The following is a 19,737-nucleotide window of genomic DNA, read 5'->3' as shown; positions in this document are numbered from 1 at the left end:
AAAAGCAGAACAGAATAAAATAAAAAAAAAAAAAAAAAAATTAAATTAAAAACCTATATTCAAATGCATAACATCGGTCACCCTTTTTTTTTTTTGTTATGATGAAAAAGTTTGAATAAATTAAGATTTTTACATTAACCAGGACACTCTGTGCGACTCTAACTGGAAATGTCAAGGGATGAATGAATCAAAATCAAAATCAAAATCACATGAACAAATGTCTATAATGGACAACGGTACATCTTCCGGTATAGGTATGTGAGATGTGAGCATTTTCTATTACCGCACGTTGTATTGAGTTTCCTTTCAAATTGAATAGGTTCCGTTTTCACGTGTGTGCTGATGTGTCCTGTGTGTTTATATCCCGTTTCACGTATAAAACTCATTCTCTCTACTCGTTGTCCAAATTTAGTCCTGTTTTCTATTTTTTTTTTTTTTATTATTTAAATAGCCATGCAGGGACAAAATAAAATATAATCCCGTTAAAGGAATTCACTGGACCCTTTATCTTGTCTTAATCATCATTTTTTTCAGTAATAGAACGGGATGGGTTAAAAGGATACATGGACTGCGACGTAGAGCGTAGATCGCAGGCTTTGTAAATTTCAATTGACTCTATGGCTACTTTACCTAGGTATACCTACCTGAAAGAGAACGCGACAAATAAATTAGGGGAACCTGTGTGTTGGAAATATGTATGTAAATCAGCAGCATGCATTGTAAAGTACCGTTTTGTGAGAAGTTGTCATCCTGTCATTTGGTATGACTTTGTTTTTTATCATTTTTTTTTTTTTGTTAACTGTGAATTTTTATTATTTCAGATGGACAAGCAACATTCAAATATTTTTAATGATAAAGGTTTGATTTAAAAATTGGTAAATAGATATCAACTCGAAGCTTTATCTATTTTTTTTTAACCAAATTAATCCTACAACTAACTATATTTATGGGGATTTCCAGGGGTAGTTCAGATTTTGATAAAAAATTGGGTTGGGGTCGAAATTCTGTATGTTGCAAAATTCTTTATGCCAAAATACTGTATGTCAAAATTCTGTATGTGCAAAATGCTGTACGAACAAAATTCTGAAAGTCAAAATTCTTTGTAGCAAAATTCTGGTTGGTTAAAATACTGTATTTCAAAATTCTGTACATCAAAATTCTGTATATCAAAATTCTGTAAAAATGCTGTAAAAAATATCGTTTTGATAATGTAAAAAATAGCGCGCGCAACATACAGAATTTCGACCCCAACCCGAGGGTTTACTATGAATTTCTAAGAGATCAACTTAATAAAGAGGCAAGCTTCTAATGCTGATTAATCTAGGTACTTTATTAGGAGCTATACGGAAAAAAGAGAGAGAAAACAAAACTACACTTATTAAAAAAAAAAAAACAATCTGAATTAAACCACGTTGCATACCTAAAACGGATTGAAAAAAAAAAAAATTAAATTTATATTGATTTTGACATTTTTTTTGTAAAATGTATTTTGTATGTTTAAGAAAAGTTTGATTTGTGTTCCTAGAATTGATTTACTTTTTTACTTTAATAATTATGTTTTTATAAAATTACAACTTTACTGTCAATAATTATATTTAAAGTTACTATTTAGTGTTTTTTTTTTTAAATTTCTTTAAAAATACTGTATTGTACAGTATTTTGCCTTACAGAATTTTACAAAACAGAATTTTGCAAGTCAGTATTTTGTTCATACAGTATTTTGACGTACAGAATTTTGTATTTACAGTATAATGACGTACAGAATTATGGTCTTATAGTATTTTGACCCTACAGAATTTTGTCGTACAGAATTATGACCCGCTCCCAAAAAAATTGATTCTTTTTTTGTGGCTCATGGAACACGATTTGGATCATTTTTTTTTTTTTTTTTTTGAAATGTATTAGTGTAATTTTGTGTACCCACATTTTAACGCGTGGGGTAAAGCTGTCAAATTTCCATTTCAATATGAATCTGCCAATTCTTTTAAAATTCCTTCCATTTTTTTTTTAAATTAGTTTTGTAATAATACCTACCTACTTTCGGCGCAAGAACATAAGGCCCAAGGACATTATACCAATTTTTTTATATTTTATGGGTCTTCAGCCCTAAACTGAATGTGGGGCTTATTTCCCACTTAGCCCCACAAATACAGAGTAGGAGCTTTATTTTTGGGCCTTATGACCCTGCGTCACTAATTTATAGGTAACTCAAAATAGATCAGCTAAATCCCATTGCAAATACGGTTGTTGTGAGTTAATTGTGGAAGTATATAGAAGATAGTTCTTGGTCCTTTTGGAGATCCTCGAAACGATCCTAGAAACAAAGTTTTACATAAATTAATTTAGGTAATTGTTAACCCTACTGTAGGGTTTCTTTTAGGTTCAGATAAACAGACAAACATAATGCAAAAATGCAAACTAAAAAACTTTTTTTAAAAGTGCATTTATTGCAATTAAATACCATTAATAAAAATCTGACAAGAGAGGGTGAGAACCAAATAAAAAAAAAAACACAACATATGCGAAAATGTTACAATTTCAAAGGTCAGTTCAGTTTAGCCTGCGCTGCGTTGTGTTTCTTTGTGAATCACTTCTGTCCATTTCGTGGTTCAGGATCAATGCTCCCCTCAGGTGGTTGTTGTTTTTTTTTTTTTTTTTCTCATAATATGTTGATTACCTTACATGCACTGCACATATACAATTTATACGGTACTTGGTTGTACCGTTTTGTCCATCTGTTTCACCTCAACTGTTTTTCTTTTGTGTGTCAGTATCGCAGGATCGTTCTCTCGTTAAATCGTCTTGCCTACTTTAAACGAAACAAAAAAAGAAAGATCTCAGCGCGAATGTAATTGCAGGAAGACTTTTTTTTTTTCTCTCTCTCGTCACCGTTCGTCGTCGTTTATATTTTTTTTTTTTTTTTTGTGATCCTTTTTATTATAATTCCTGTGTTATTCTTTCTTTGATGAAGTGGATCTCTTGATACAGTTATCCCTCGATTGCTTTACCTTTGGCATTGTTCTGTTTCGATAGAGATATAATTTATTTTACCGCGAAATACAAATACTTTTAACCGCAGACCATCATTTATGCCTGGAGTCCTTGAGGTTTAACCCTTTTTTACTATTAAACAAAACAAAAAAAATATAAGAGTCAAAATGCAATACTAGTATGAAAACAAAAACAAAAAAAAAAAAGATGAATATAGGTATCTCTGTTAATCTGTTAGATGTTCTTCGAACAAAGGAAGGTAACAACGGTTAAAGTTTTTGCTATAACACGTGTTGGTATAACTTAAAAAAAAAATATTATAAACGAAAACACCCGCTCAACATTTTGTGCGGTTACAAACAAGTTACAAACCGGATGTTTTATATCCTAGATATGCATTTAAGAGTGTAACCATCACGTTTTGACCAATTTATGCTTGTTTTCTAGGTAAAAGAATGGGCGTTTAATAGTTATTTTTACAATTTTTGTATGCGTGAAAGGGTTATAGGTCTATATTTGTGCAGCGATAAAAAAAAAACTAAGTGAATTGTACTGATGACATTTTGACAAAAAATGTGGTTTCATATTACCTACCTACCTAACTATTTTATTTTATTTTTCTTTAGAAAAAAAGATCTCCCGGAAAGGGTTGCTGAGAGAAACAGATCTTCTTGCCCAACACCCTTAACATCAAAGATCGAGAAAGTTTTGAGGAAAACAAATTTCAAGTTAGCAGAAAAATAATGAATTGTAATTTTTGTATTTAAATGCACTGTAAACTCACATTTTCAAACAAAAACATTTTCGAGCTATGTATTTGCTTCCGGATGTAAGAAAAAACAAACATATTTGACTGCATCATCACCATCACCACAATAATCAAAATGTCGTTTGCTGAAATTTTAGAAAACTTCGTTCTTGTTGATTCTCATTGATTGGTGTCACCAAATTCGTATATCTTAATCCAGACAGTAATGTCATTTTGATATTGAAAAAACGGTATTTGTTTCTCAGACTAGTAAAATATCCTCTTCACTAACATCATAATTTGCAATAACACAATTAAAATAATTGACTGGATAGGGTATTCAGTAGAAAACAGATTTCATTACTTTTTTTTGGAGAAAATTAAATTCATTTTGTCTACTCAATTGACTTTATATTTTATTTTGAAATTAAATAGACTAACAACATAAAATTTAAAATAAAAAAAAAATATATAATTGATAACGATTTTTTCCGCTAAATCGGTGACGCATTCGTCCAAAAAAAAAAAACTCGCCTTGGGATAAATTTAGAAAATGATTTCAATTTTTTTTTTTAATTGCCCATCTCTTCCAAAGACAAATATCTCTCAAACACCAAAAGACCAACTATACAAAAATCCTTAGGTGAAAGAGAAGAAAAAAAAGCACCAAGAAATAAACAAGTCCCAACAAAAGACAACACCACCAAAAAATAAGGACTGAATGAATCCCCGAGTTTCTATCAGACGTGCAAACACAATATTTACATAACAACAAAAGAACTTCAAGAGCTCTAGTTAAAGTGTTGTCATCTGTAAACAAGAATTTTTTCTACGTGACAAGATTGAAAAAATCCAAAGAAAAAAAAAAAAAAAAGAAAATTAATTAACTGTGGTGAAAATTGCTTTATGAAAATTTGATTTTCTGTTCGGTTAAAGATGCCCTATGAAACTGTACCCGCTCCACTGCTCGCCTCTCCACGTTCGCACCTCACCCAATTTTGTTTGTTTTTTTTTTTTTTTTTTTTTTCAAAAAGGTTGACTATCATTTCGAAATATTTAATTATTTTTTTTCGGCACAATTAATTTTGTTTAACGATTCTATTGGTGGTGGTGATAAAAGAGTTTGTAACGCAAATAATGATTCATTTGAAGGGATTTTAAAAATTCACACATTCATAGAGAAACGGAACTTGTTAGGCGCAGTTTTTAAGTGCAAGTAAGTTTGAATTTAACCAAGAACAGAATTTGATGAGTTATTTCTCGACCAACTGAACAAATTTGTTTGATATTTTATTATAAGTTTTTTTTTTTTTTTAATTTTTGGACTCAAATTTAATTAACTTAAAAGGAAAGAGTTAAAAAATTAAAGCAATATTTAACTTTTTTTCAAAAACATAGAAAAAGGTAGATGGATTTGGTGACACCAATCAATGAGAATCAACAAGAACGAAGTTTTTTAAAATGTCTCTGTTCTTAGAAGGGAAAGCAGATTTGATGCAAAACTGTTTTATCCAAGTGTATATTACACATTTTTAGATAAGTGTTGATGTTAAAGTAATTTGTACGCTTAGAGAATTTGAAAAAAAAAAGTTATATTGCGGTACGACTCTTTTTATGATGCTGAAAGAAAAAAAAAAAGTAAAACAAAATAAAATAAAATGTTCCTTCCAAGATTTTTAAGAATAAAAAAAAACTTTTACGATTGGTACGGCAGAAACAGGAAAGGGGTTCAAAAAATATCTTTTACCCAAAGAGATGCGCCAAAGGGCATAGATTTTAAAATATCTCAAGTTTGCCATCAACCAAATTTCTACCCACACTCTCTGACTTAGTTTTTCACAACTTTTGTTGATTTTTCGTGTGATTTTTCATTTTCATTTTATTTTTCATTTTTTCCTTCTTTTTTTTTTTTTTTTTTGGTGTACTTCGTGTTGTGAGAAAATTATGATCTGAAAAACTTGAAGATGAAGAAGAATTTTCTGTACCAGCTTAAAAAGTGTATCCACTGACCTTTGCTTGCTTTCTACTGGCCAAAAGAGTATAACTCGGTGTCCTTGGTGCAAAGGAAAGATATCTATCCTCCACCTTTAACTCATGCGATGTTGGTTTGGGATGGGATGGGACAAGAACGAGGAGTGCACACAGCACAAGAATAAACTTTTTCTTCTCAAAGTGGTTGTTGTTTTGTTTTCTTCTCTTGATGTTGTCTTTTTTTTTTTTTTAATATTTCTTGAAAAATTCTTTTATGTGAATGTAAAATTAAATAACCACGAGAGACGGAAAAACTTTTCACTTCTTTTTTAATTTTTTTTTTTTTTGTTTTGTTGTCTTTGGATGAGATTTGAACGCTTTTAGACCAAATTTGTTTTATTTTTGTTAAGTTATTATTAAAGCTGAAATTTTGTTTAACCTTTAATTAGTCTGCAGGTATCTTTCCATAAACATAAAGCACGCGGTTCGGGTGACCAAGGTGAATTAATTTATGACAACTGGGTTAAAAATTAGTACGTTTTCTTGGTGAAATACGGTAGTAAAATAGAATTTGCTCTTAGAGTTCAAATTACGAAAATTTGTAAGACTTTTTTATATACTAATTTGGCAAATGTATAGGCATAAAAATAAAAAAATAAATATATTATTAAAAAACAATAAGATTAAAATATGCAATTTAATTACTTTTAAAATTTGCAATTTTTAGAAAAAAAAAAAATGAAAACCGTTTTTTGTTTAACTATGTTTTTTTATAAGTAATTTTTTGAAAAAAAAAAAGTTTTAAAATAAAGTTTTTATTTTGTTACAATTTTATTAATCAACACCTTAATACAAAAATATAAAATATATTTGTTTTTTTAATTCCAAAAATTATTATTTTTTTATTTGATTTTTTATATAAAAACCTTTTAATTGAATAAATTCTTTGAAATTGAGCAAATCGTTTGGGAGATAATCAGATCTAAAAAAAAAACAGTTCCATGGGAAGTCGGTATACCGTTTTTAACGATTTTTGAAAAAAAAAAAGAATTATTAATCAACACCTTAATACAAAAATATAAAATATATTTGTTTTTTTAATTCCAAAAATTATTATTTTTTTATTTGATTTTTTATATAAAAACCTTTTAATTGAATAAATTCTTTGAAATTGAGCAAATCGTTTGGGAGATAATCAGATCTAAAAAAAAAACAGTTCCATGGGAAGTCGGTATACCGTTTTTAACGATTTTTGAAAAAAAAAGAATTATTAATCAACACCTTAATACAAAAATATAAAATATATTTGTTTTTTTTAATTCCAAAAATTATTATTTTTTTATTTGATTTTTTATATAAAAACCTTTTAATTGAATAAATTCTTTGAAATTGAGCAAATCGTTTGGGAGATAATCAGATCTAAAAAAAAAAACAGTTCCATGGGAAGTCGGTATACCGTTTTTAACGATTTTTGAAAAAAAAAAGAATTATATAGTTTTTATAAAAAGATAGACCTTATCTAGAAACTAATACATACTTGAATTTTTTTGATCAAAATCGTAGGAGCTGTTTTTGAGAAAATTAAGCTTTACCAAAATTGGTGTACCTATGACAAGTACTTACCTACCGTTCTGGCAACCATGGTCTAGCTGCTGAGTAATTGAAATCCAAATATTTTTTTTTTTTTAAGATATTTTTGGATCCGAGTCACTAAACATGTTTTGGTTTAAATACTTATATAAGTTCATAGTGACCATGGCTATCCATTTAGGTATTATAATTTCAATAATAGGTGTTTTCGAAAAAAGAGTACCCTTTGCTTAAATAAGCATTTTCAAAAACAAAGGTCTCTTTAAGCTCTATTCATAACTGAAAACCGAAAGTTTCTTTGAAGTCTGGTTGCTGCTTTTTTTTCCAATTGAAATATTCATTCAGTTTTCCCAATAATATTCATTCAATTTTAAGGTCCTTGATGCTTATTTTGTTTTAAAAATTGGTATGACAAAGGTCCTTGGAATTTTTGTGTGTTGCAAGTCGATCCTAAAATATTGAAACATACGAGTTTTTCAATTTAAAATAAAGGTATTCTTTAAGTGAAAACTTCTTGCCCAACATCTATATGCTGGCTAACACCATAAAAGTATTTAACATGAAAAATCTCTTCAATTCATAAATTCGTTTAAATGAAAAAAAAAAAAAAATCGTAATAATTTTAAAACAGCATAAACAAGCGACAGTATTATTTTGCAGCTGACGAAAGCAAACAAAAAAAAAATTAAGCTTTAATCATCCCCTTACGCAAGTTAAGAGGCAAAAATGATGAACATTTTTATGGATGTTGCCAGGAACAATATCCACTCGCAAGCAACGCACTACCTTAATATTTAATACAAGAAAAAAGAATACAAAAAAAATTGTTTTCTTTCTTAAATTTTGAAATGTATTTTAAGGAAAAGAATTAAGGCCTGCTTTAACATCCCTTTTCTCCTTCTTACTCATATTCAAACAAACAACTATAGCTACAAATACGGAAGTTAAAAATTATATACCTACATATATTTTTGTATGTCTAAGAAAAAGATTGCTAATTTAAAATCTTCCTCTCCATCTTTTGAACTCTCTCTCGTTTAAATTGATAATGCCCAGAAAAGAAACAAAAAATAAAAAGCAAAAAAAAAAAAAAATAACAAAAAGCTGAAGAGGAAATGGAATTCTTTTTTATTTTACGTATTTTTTTTTATTTTTATTTTTTTGGGTGTCTTTGTAGGCCTTTTTCAACAAATCATGTTAGAAGATGATACAGTTGCAGAAGAACTTTTTGTGCGGAGGGGATTTATCATTCATTTGGGGTGATGAAGAAAAAACATGCTGGTTGAAGAAGAAAAAAAAAAAAAGGAAAAAAAGAAATTAAAGAAATCAACGGCATCCGTTCACCATCCTTTTTGTGTAAGGACAAAATTAAAGGACGAAATGTCTTTCCTTATTTTTTTTTTTTTTCTATGCGCCATAGAACATAACACAAAGGTCAAAGAAACCCCCGGAAACATCGCGCAATTGTAAAATGGATAAAAAAAAAAACAAATAAAAAGAAGTGTGAGCAAGGAGGATGAAACAAGACCTATTTTTTAAGAAATTAATGTTAAGTTTTAACCTTTTTTTTTTTAAATAAGAAAAAGGGAATATATATTTTTTTTAAATTTCAGCAGAATATGGAAACAGATAAGAAATTTTTCATTGCAAGTTTAGTTCCCTTTTTTGTTAAAAGAAATGTATTAAAAGTTCGTCAAGCTACGAAGAAGGATCAAGGATTCACAAGCATCTTGTTTAAAAAAAAAAAAAAAAAAAACAAATACAATACCTACGTACTGAATGAATGAAAAATTTGTCATATTTATAGATTTTCACAAATCACAGCCTTTGATGGGGCTTCAAGGACTTTTTAAGATTACAGACCTCGAATTGAAGCCTGCAAAGAAGAACAAAGGAATATTTAGGTGGAGTAGTTGCAGAAATAACTTCTTTCTTTGTTATGGCGATGATGAAACCAAGCTCCAGTCCAAAAGGCAGATAATACCATTCAACGTTGATGATGAAGGCCAACAATATCCCATTCCCCACACCAGTGAAATCGATCATATATAGATATAAAAACTTAAGTTCGCTACCTGGAGCTGATGGCCTCATACTGTCGAACTATTTAAAGAAGCAGACAATGACCTGGGGCCTGTTTCAGCGCTTACTACATCAACTACATCAGTGACCTTAAAAATCAATAGTTGAGTCAAATTGAACGTCGGGAAATACTTGTTATGGTCTCTTAATATTGCAAATGTTAAAAAAAAAAAAAAATCATGTGTGCAATTAACACGTGGTAGAAGTGAAACCTTAAAAAATCATTTTTCTTGCAAAAAAAAAAAAAAAATAAAATAGAAAAAATCCACCTATTTTTATTCTATCACCTTCAAATCCATTTTTTTTATATGACAACCTATGTATATAAATTTTATATCATCTGAAAGCTTGTTGTCTCAAAATATATATATCGATCAGGTCTATGAGACATCTACAAAAAGAGCTAGAATTTTTTAAACTCGATGAAATTTCATCCAAAAAGCAAACAAAAAATTTATTTTTTTGTTCTCATGCTATTAAATCAATTTTTTTGTTTGACAACCTATAAACAATTTTATACCATGTGAAAGCTTATTGTTTCACCTTGTATAATGATGCATGAATCTTATTTCAAAGATGTCTACAAGAGAAGTTAGAATTTTTTAAAGTCAACCATGTGGAATTTCCAGACTGAGATTACGGTACTTTCTACACTGGTAGCTGGTCAATGGTCATCGCCAACAGATCTCCACAGGTGTTTTGAGGTATTTTTTAATTTTAATTTAAGATTGTGTAACTTGTAGAGCACGTAACGTTATGTCTGATATATCAAATAAAAGGTTGTGTTATCAGCATGCGTATTAAAGTTAAATCAAATTTGTATGTGCACTAGATCAAAATATATAACGTGTGTTGGAAAAGAACATCTTTTTACCGTTATCTCCGAATTTTGAAAATGAAATTAATTGAAATTTTGTACAATTATAATTTATTTAATTACCTATCTACAGTACAAATTTCATTCATCTATCTATTAAATCAAAAAAGTTATAACAAGTTGAAGTCGTGTCGCGTTTTCGTTTCATCTTGTTTCAAATCACTACGATACTAAAGAAGTTTTCACTTCAAAAACGCTTCGAGAAGTATCTGTTGTAGTAAGCTGTGAAATAGGCCCCTGGTCGGAGGTATGTACTTATCTGCTGGTCAGAAGAAAATTTGTACGCAGAATGGTACTTGCCTTTCTTCTTCTTTTTATTCCGTTCTGTTATGATCTCTTGATGTCGAGGCATCATAACTTTCCTACGAATTTGCTTTCACACTAGTTATTCGCCTGTTTGGTTCGGGGATTTGACCTCAGGCCTTACATAGATATCCGTCACATAACCGCACTAGCCATCACGCAGCCTAATTATTTTTCGCAGTTTGGTATCCAAAACTTACTTAACGAACGGGAATCATCATAACTTCGAGTATCATCTGTGTTTTTTTTGTAGATTGAAAAAAGGTAGGTATACTATTTAAATTTAAAATAAAAAAAAAACTATTTAATAGTTATCACATATCCGCCCGTATAGCGATTGTCAATTACACTGGTCTGCAAGGAAATCATCCTTTAAATAAAACTATACTTTTCTAAAGGATTTTCGTATGCTGATTCCGAGTCAGAATTGACCTAACACACGTCACGTTTTTTAGATATTCCCATTAGAAAATCTCAAAAACCCATTTTTTTTGCTGTTTTCGAAGAAGTATTTTGGCATATTGTTATCTTTTTCAATTAAAATTGTTATGGTTTAAAAAGAACTTATTTTTTTCTTTCAAATTCAGTTTCAATCTTCTCAATATATCTCTTCTTCTCCGAGATATCTTAATTTAAGTAAGTTTAGTGTGTTTGGCATATCTTACCATAAAGAAACTGATCTCTAAAAATGAATATATCTTTCTCCCTAAAACAAAAGTATACTTTTCTAATGGACTTTAGTATGCTGATTTTGAATTCGAACTCAAAAAATTTCGGTCAGCTCAGGTTTTTTAAATATAGTAGTTTTTTTGAGATTTTCTAAAAAAAAACTTGATTTTATGATACATCAATGCGATAGAATTTTTTGACTTTGGATTCTAACTCAGCTCATTAAAAACTATAAGAAAAGTATACTTTTGTTTCTAGGAGAAACAAATCTGAAGCTTTACAAGGCAGTTTATCGATAGGTTTATTACAAATAAGATATTTCTAAATAGAACAGTAGTATAAAAAATTACAAAACACGTAAAAATTTTGTTTAATGTATTTTATTATGTTTTTTTTTTTTTTGCATATTTGACTTTTTAAATATAATGGCGGGTGTTGATATTTTACAATTTCCTTAATTAAGGTGTTTTTGTTCATGTAGGATTTACTAAAAAGTGAAGGATTTCGATATTTCTGCTTTTTTTGTCAATCAGTATTTTAAAATATGAGTAAACATTAATGTAGAAGGACATATTTCATGTCAATCGATTATGAGAAATAAGTCCTCCAAATTTGAGCTCAATGCGACAAATAGTTTTAATTTTATACAAGATCAAATGAATCTAAAAGGATGATTTTTTAGAAACTACCCACATTTTTCAAAAATCATTTTTACAAAAGTGGTACCTGATAGAATTTTTCTGAAACCAGACTTAGATTCAGGAAACTCTAATCTTTCATAATATCAAAAAAATTATTTGAAGGAGAAAAAAATAGTTAAATTTTGCAGACCAGTGTTATCAATTGATTGTTGATAAATACAGATATTTGGTATTCTTATACCTTATTTATGAGAAAACTGGTCAATATTTTAACAGTTGCCATCATTTTTCAAAAATTTTTTAAATTATGTAATAAGTTATCGAAATTTAACTTTTATCAACTATCAATTGATAGTTGTAAATAGCAATAATGATAATTTTAAATTTCAATTGATACTCAGTCTATAGACTTGTGTCACATAATGATAGTCCATATAATTAGGTAGGTACATATACACAATTCAATAACTAAACATATTGTATGTATGTTAGATGGATACAAAATGTTGTATGATTAAATTAAGTAATTATCTCAATCTATCTGGCTCGTCCTTGGATTATAACAACCTAACCTCTACCACCTGTATGTTTTTGTAGTTTACTACAATCTGTAGTCTCTACCTATAGAGTATTTAGTACTTATGATGGCAGCATAAAATATGTTTATTTAATTAAAAACTTTATATTTAGCCATCCCCACTGGCGAGACGCGATGCGGTGCGCCGCCACCACCACCGCACCGTCCGGCAACGCTGACTGACGACCAAATGATTAGTTTACCAAACAAAGGAGTCACTAATTTAGAAAATTGCATCTTTTTTTAGTGTCTCAGAGCTTATATTTTAACGTACAAAAAGGAATAAGTATAAGGATACACCACACACACCAAAGGTGTGTGCTACCTATAAAAGCTTCTTTTTTTTTTTTTATTATTTGTTCTTTGAGGATGGTTTTTGTGAAAAATATTTGTTTAGAAAATGATATTCGTGTCAATTACCTCTACCATCGTGAACATACACAAAATACATATAGATAGATACCTACAACCTAATGTTATATTTTTGAAATTAGTTTTTAACATTTTTGTTGTGTGAGAATATTCCACTATATCCATTAATATGATAAAGTCAAAGGACGAAATAGTGTAACTTCAAGGGTGATTTTCTCTAACGACTTTAAACGGCGGCGGCGAGTACGGACCAAAGACCACCATTTGGATAGTCCAACAGCTGTTGTTGATTTTTTTTTTTTTCTTTCCGGAAACCAACTAGAAAAATCGTAACGCTACGAATAAGTCTAGTACATTCCAATGGGAAATTGAATTATCGTCATGGTTATGAAAAGGGTTTATTTAGTAGCTTCGTCCATACTATTTATTAAACGACCGACCGACCGACAAGGCGACGCATAGCGTCCTGGTCTTTTCACATATATGTACGAAAACGTACCTATAGGTACCTACTTACTTATTTCTATATTGAAAAAAAGGTCAGGCTGCATAAAAATGGTTGCATGTTTTTTTTATTTTAATTTTTTTTTTATGCTATGGGGTTAGTTTTCAAAAAGGGTGGAATACTTTTTGAAATACAATATGAGACAAGGGTATGAAAAAAAGGTGTGTACCACCAACCGTGGTGTATGGAGTGTGTGTAGGTAGGACAGAGGCAATGTGTGGGATGAAATATTCCATTTTCTTCCCTAATTTTTTTTTTCTGCTACCTTAGAAGACCAGAGGGTTGAACAGAAAAAAAAAAAAAATATAGAGGTATATAAAAATGGTGGATAGTTGTGTGTAGTTTTGAAAGTGACCTTAATTATTACTACAGCGTTTGTTTTAGTTAAAAGAAAAGTTGTCTATATTTTAATAAAAAGATAGGTATTGTAGGTATTTGCTGAATCGATAAATTGATACTTAGGTATATTGTGAAAATTCAATTAAAAAAAAAAAAAAAATGAAGGAAACTTTGTTAATTTTATACGAATAAAGTTAAATAAGGGAGCGGCTTGAAATAGTGTTTTTTCCAAACTTTTGTATGCATTTAACCCAACCAAAATGTTTAACTATCAATTTCAGTTTTAATTAGGTTGATTGTGATAGCTAATTTAGAGCAATTATAATTTTGAAAATAAAAAAAAATGTTGAAATATCTTTCATTTTTTTTTCTAATCTACCTATATAAAATTTAATATCATAACTTTTGCAGTGATGTTTTATATGTTTTTTTTTCTACATTTATGACTACGTTACTTGCTTTTAAATATGGCAATTTCAAACTATATAGTAACAACATTAGTCTTCCATAAAGTTAAATCACAGAAACACAATAATTTCAATTAAATATTCATTCATATTATATTCTTCCTTTATATCATTGCGTTACCAAAAATTTACCTACAAACTTCAACAGTTTTTAGAAACCTTAGGAAAAAAATGTAAAAAAATTATTTCATATTACAGTTAGAAGCTTCATATTTTATTTTAGCAATCTGAAGCCCAAATATAGTCATAGAAATGCTATAAAAAACTAGTGACATAAAGTAACGTTGTGGTGTGGATTTCACTTAACTGTAACGTAATAAAACTTAAATACCTATAAATCAACAAATATATGGGCCAAAATACTACAGTACGTTCTCGATTAACGCAACTCTCGATTCACGCAACTCCTCGATTTTCGCAACACCTCAATTTTTATCATTGTTGACGCAGTAATCGCAACTCATCTACAAAAATTGACTCGATAAGTGCAACTTTCAATACAAAAATTCGATGAACTGACCAAATTTTAACCTTTATTGAAAAAATGTTGATTGTTCAAAAACTGCGAGATATATGTACATATGTCAATTTTAAAAATCTAACAAACTAAAAAATCTAAACAAAAATATCACATTTTTTCGAAATAAAATAATTAAAGTAGTATAACTTCCATTTGTTTCGTTTCATATCAATTATTTTTTATTGAACAAAAATTTGTTGCATTAAATATTTTTGTTAGTATTGGTTTTCTGATATTTTCGCTTTTCATCTCAGATTGAGCCTAAAAAATATTAACTCGGTCATTGCAACAACCTCGGTCATTGCAACCACCCTTGTTTTAATTAGTTGCGTTAATCGAGAATGTACTGTATTTAGTTTCTAAAAAGTTGTCCCTTTGGACAGTGAATTTTGGAAAAAAAAAAAAAAAAAAAAATATGGATATTTATAACAATATATTTCTATATATTTTAATTTACATAGAATGTTTATAATTTAATCTATTGTAAAATAACATTTTCACCGATGTTTTGAATGATATTTCTATATTTATGACAGTTTAAACACAAAGTGATCAAAACCAACTGCGTTACTTTACTGTAAATTTCAGTTTTTTTATTTGTAAAATCATATAATTAAGCTCTCTGATATTCCTATTTGAAACTATAGGAACAACGTAAGTCTCATATGAAATTAAATCACAGAAAAATTAATTTCAATTAAATATTCTTAATAGTTTATTACCAAAAGACAGCTTTAAAACTTTAAATATCACTGCGTTACCATGATAAATAATGTTAATTTTATAACTCAATATAGTTTTTCTACTAATTTGTACTTTTTCAAGAAAAATTTAATTCAACCAAAAGGATAATTCCATATACTATCTTGTATTTCCTTCACAACTGTCGGCTCAAGTTTATCTATACTAAACATCGTTTGTTGGCTTATGAAACATCCTCTTTCATCTTTAACGCATAATTTAACACAAAACTTTACTATACCAAAATAGTATTATTATATTTGAGAAAAGGTTCTATTGAATTTTTTAATATCTCCTAAACATTTTTATAAAGTTATGTGACTTGTTCAAATTTTAATAAATGATTTATATTCATAGTAGGGGAAAGTGGCCTAAAATGGCACCCCAAGGTAAAATGGCCCCCTTGCTAGAAATCGTAGAATCGAAAATAATTACAAAGTTTTATGAACGCGATTCTTTAGTTTATCTAGCAAAACCAACATATACGAAATTTCAGCAACTTCAAGCCATTATTTGAAATTTGACAGGTCAAACTGTCTCTATCCACCTCAAAAAGTACACTCGTTAAAACTTTGTGAAATTTTTTTTGGAAAAAAAAAGTATAAAAAACATTGTGTTTCGGAAAAAGAAGGTAATGTATGTATGCATGAAGTATTTCTTATTTATTTACTGAAATAAGTTGGTTTAAAACGATTTTAAATTTTTTGGTATAAAAATTAAATTGAAAAAACTCAAAATGGGCAAAATGGCCTACTTAGTGCTCGGGTAAAATTTTGAATGACTCGTAGAAAGATCTGGGGGGATTAAGCACCACTTGTTCCAAGAAAATGGAAAAGGAGCCCTTTGACTCAATTTTGCATTTAAAATCACGTCTGTTTTGACAGTGTGCCATTTTACCCGGGTAAATTTGATCAGTGAAATTTGTAGACGTTTTGAAAATTAAAAAATTTAAATACTTTATGGAACTTTTTTAACTCGCAAATGAAAAAAATTTTAGAGTAATATATTAAACTTTGAATAGTATATAGCATTTAAGTTTGAATTTTACTTGTTTTTGAGATGTAGGACATTTTCCTTAGGGGGGCCATTTTAGGCCACCTTCCCCTAACACTCCTAAATAAACTCAATTTAATTAATTGGTGTGAAATTTGTTGAAATTAATAACTTAAAAATATATCTAAAATGCATTGGTGCAGTAACGCAGTTGTTAATATCTAGGTAATTATATTTTAAATTAACCCTTTCGGACCCAGCGTTACTCTCATGTAACATTTTTTTAAAAATTCGGCTTAATTGAAAGATAATAATGCCTAGTTACTGGATTATTACAAAGAGTTATTCAAATATCATACCTTTAATTTTTTTTTTATCAAGAAAGGGAATTTCAGTCACATTTTTTTTTTTTTGCAAAAAAAAAATTTTTTTATAGGTATATGGTCATAATTTTGAAAAAAAAGATATAAAAAATGTTAATGCAGAAAGTGTTTTGTTTTTTTGCTTAGAAGAAGTAGCATACATTATAGTTTTATAAAAAGTTATTTTCTCAGCTCTCCGACTTTTTTTGGTGGTCATAAGCTGTGCATGTTACCTACATGCAACATGACAATAACACACTAGTTTTGCTATTTATTATTTTGGAAAATAAGTTTTTGCTATTCATATTTCTTAGTTGTGATGTTTTTGACCCGATAATACCAAAAAAAACATTTTTTAATATTGATTTTCATAGCTTGGGTTCGAAAGGGTTAATATAAACTTAATTGAAAAAATGTCATCACTGTCAAATTTTGTTATAGCATAAAACCTTTATACAAAAATAACAATTATACAAATTTCGTCTTTACTTATCTCACAAAAGTGGTAACGCAGTGGTCACGTAATAAACACTCGCACTTCTTTGAATTGTATATCTTATTCTCCCTCCCATTTATTTAAAAAGTAAAATTAAGTTGAACAAAATTAAACTGCAGTATAACTTTAAATTTGTTTTGGTAACGCAGGTTAGCTAAGATTTTATTATTATGTAGGCCGAACCTATACGAGAAATAATTAGAGGAATTCTAGTTATATTATGACACTGATGCGCTAGGACAACAATATTTTTTGTATGAAAAACAACTGCGTTACCAAAATAGACCACAACATTACCGTGATTTGCGAACAATTCAATCAAAATTTAAGTTTTATTCAATTTTTGTTTGTTTTATTTATAACCCACTTAATACCTATAGTTTTTTCCACTAATTTCTATAAATTTAAATTCAACCAAAGTCACAAACTATTAAAAATAATCATCCTATTTCGATATCAACTTACAGAATTTTTGTCAACCAGACCTTAAATACCTATTCTGAATTTTTTTTTTGTTGCTAATTGGTATTTTGAAAAAACTACTGCGTATACCATTTTTTGTTTGCAAATGTTCGTTTTTTCTTTATTTGTTTTAGACTTCGTATCTGCCAGAATTAAATGACATAAATCTGATTTCTAAAGCTCTTCTTATCATATTTTGTAACCTTTATCTTTTAATTTTCTAACTAATTTCGAGTAGATATCCTTTTTTCAGGAAAAAACACTAAGACATTTCCAACAGCAAAATATCAAAATCGAATAAATACTGTTTCTATCGAAAGTATTTAAAAAAGCTATATTTTAGTAATTGCAGGGTCACTTCTTCACAAATAAAATTTTGTTTAGTCACATTACTGTTGTCGATTATATTCGTTACTCATTTTACTCGACTTTTCGTAAGTTTTCGATAGTATTAACCAAAGCCGTGTTTTTTTCTTTCTTTTTTGGTAACTCAGTATCTACTTAGCTCAGTAAAATTTTACACTGTTAACAACAAAAAATGATTGATAAATATAAAAAGTTTTTATTTGTAGGCTTACAAAGAAATTTTTTCTATACCTATTTATTAGGGTGCTTCTTATATGGTCGAAAAAATCTTTTTTTTCGATTTTTTAATGGGACACCCCTGCATTATGTTCTACCATATAAGCATAGTGTATGGTATTTTTTCCGATTTTAATATTAAAATTAAGGGGTCGCTACCATTCACTAAAGATTTTAGTAAAAAAAAAAAAGATCAATTTCAACAAAATTTTTTTTGTTACAATACAAAGTACGTTTAAGACCAGATTTTTCAATCTTTTAATAAACAGTCAGTTAACTGTCTGTCGAATAAAGATATTATGCTCATAAACAATCAGATAAAATCATTGAATTTTTCAATTAAGCTATTCTACAGAATAACACAAAAAAATGTCAAATTCAAAAATATTCAAAATTAAACTTCATTTTTATTCCGCTGTATTTTTATCAAAACTTCTTTCAAAACAGTTAAAGATTTAATATAAAGTAGGGGAAGTACGTCCAATATGACATACCATAAGCTTTTTCGTCAATAAAATAATACCCGTGGTGTATAACACAATCTTTGCATTTTTTATTCATTCTTTATATTATTAGGAATATTTTATAATAGTTTTTGTATTAAAAAAATAAATAAATTTAAATAAATTAAAACTTTGAAAAAAAAGTATCAAAATTCATTTTGTCCATATGGCATGGACAAAATGACATAGGTTATATGGACAAAACGACATATGGCATTTTATATGAAAAAAATACAAAAATTAGTTAACAAGTGTAGATTTTCAAAGGAAAGCTACTTTGAATCCACCTAATCCTTTGTATAGGACTTAAAAAACTTGGTGTCCAGTATGCTTCACCTTAATGTAGCCTGCGGGACACCGAATGTTTTTGATGTTGCAAACCCGCCCATTTTGTTTTGATTAGCAGCTTCAATGGCCCCCGCATAGCCTGAACCATGATCGGCGGTCGGAAGTTCGCTTATACCCATATATTTGACATATTTAAAGTTAAAATTTAAAAAACAACAACAATTTCTATGAAGTTGAAGGTATGTCGTTTTGGCCATAGGTAGGGTATGTCATTTTGTCCATATCGTAGTTTTGATACATTTTTATACAAAACACTGTTTTCAACCCTGATTTCATAAAAAATATTAATAAGTTTTTAACTTTAAATTGTAAACTGTCGTTATACCCAATAAAATATTCAAAAAAAACTACATACAACTCCCAAAATAACAAAATTAGTCCAACCCCATAAAAAATACAATAGCTCCTATAAACACACTTTACTTTATATTTTTGGTTTGGGGCTGTCAATTGAGTTGTTATTTTGACAGAATTTCAAAAATCATTGGTTTCACCTTATAAGATAGGAGGTAGGGTTACATGTGGTACACATTTCAAGTTAAGGCTGGTATGTCATATTGGCCGTGTATGTCATTTTGGACGTATTTCCCCTACTTAA

General features: G+C 28.7%; 1 long non-coding RNA gene across 1 annotated transcript in view; it reads right to left on the bottom strand.

Moving 5' to 3' along the window:
• Positions 1 to 19,737, bottom strand: part of LOC129920641 (uncharacterized) — a 60,837-nt gene that overhangs the window by 1,057 nt on the left and 40,043 nt on the right. The window lies entirely within an intron of this gene.

Source organism: Episyrphus balteatus, chromosome X (assembly GCF_945859705.1).
Source record: "Episyrphus balteatus chromosome X, idEpiBalt1.1, whole genome shotgun sequence".
In the NCBI taxonomy this organism is placed as follows: domain Eukaryota; kingdom Metazoa; phylum Arthropoda; class Insecta; order Diptera; family Syrphidae; genus Episyrphus; species Episyrphus balteatus.
The sequence above is the reverse complement of the archived record's forward strand: the minus strand, read 5'-3'. Positions and strand labels throughout refer to the sequence as shown.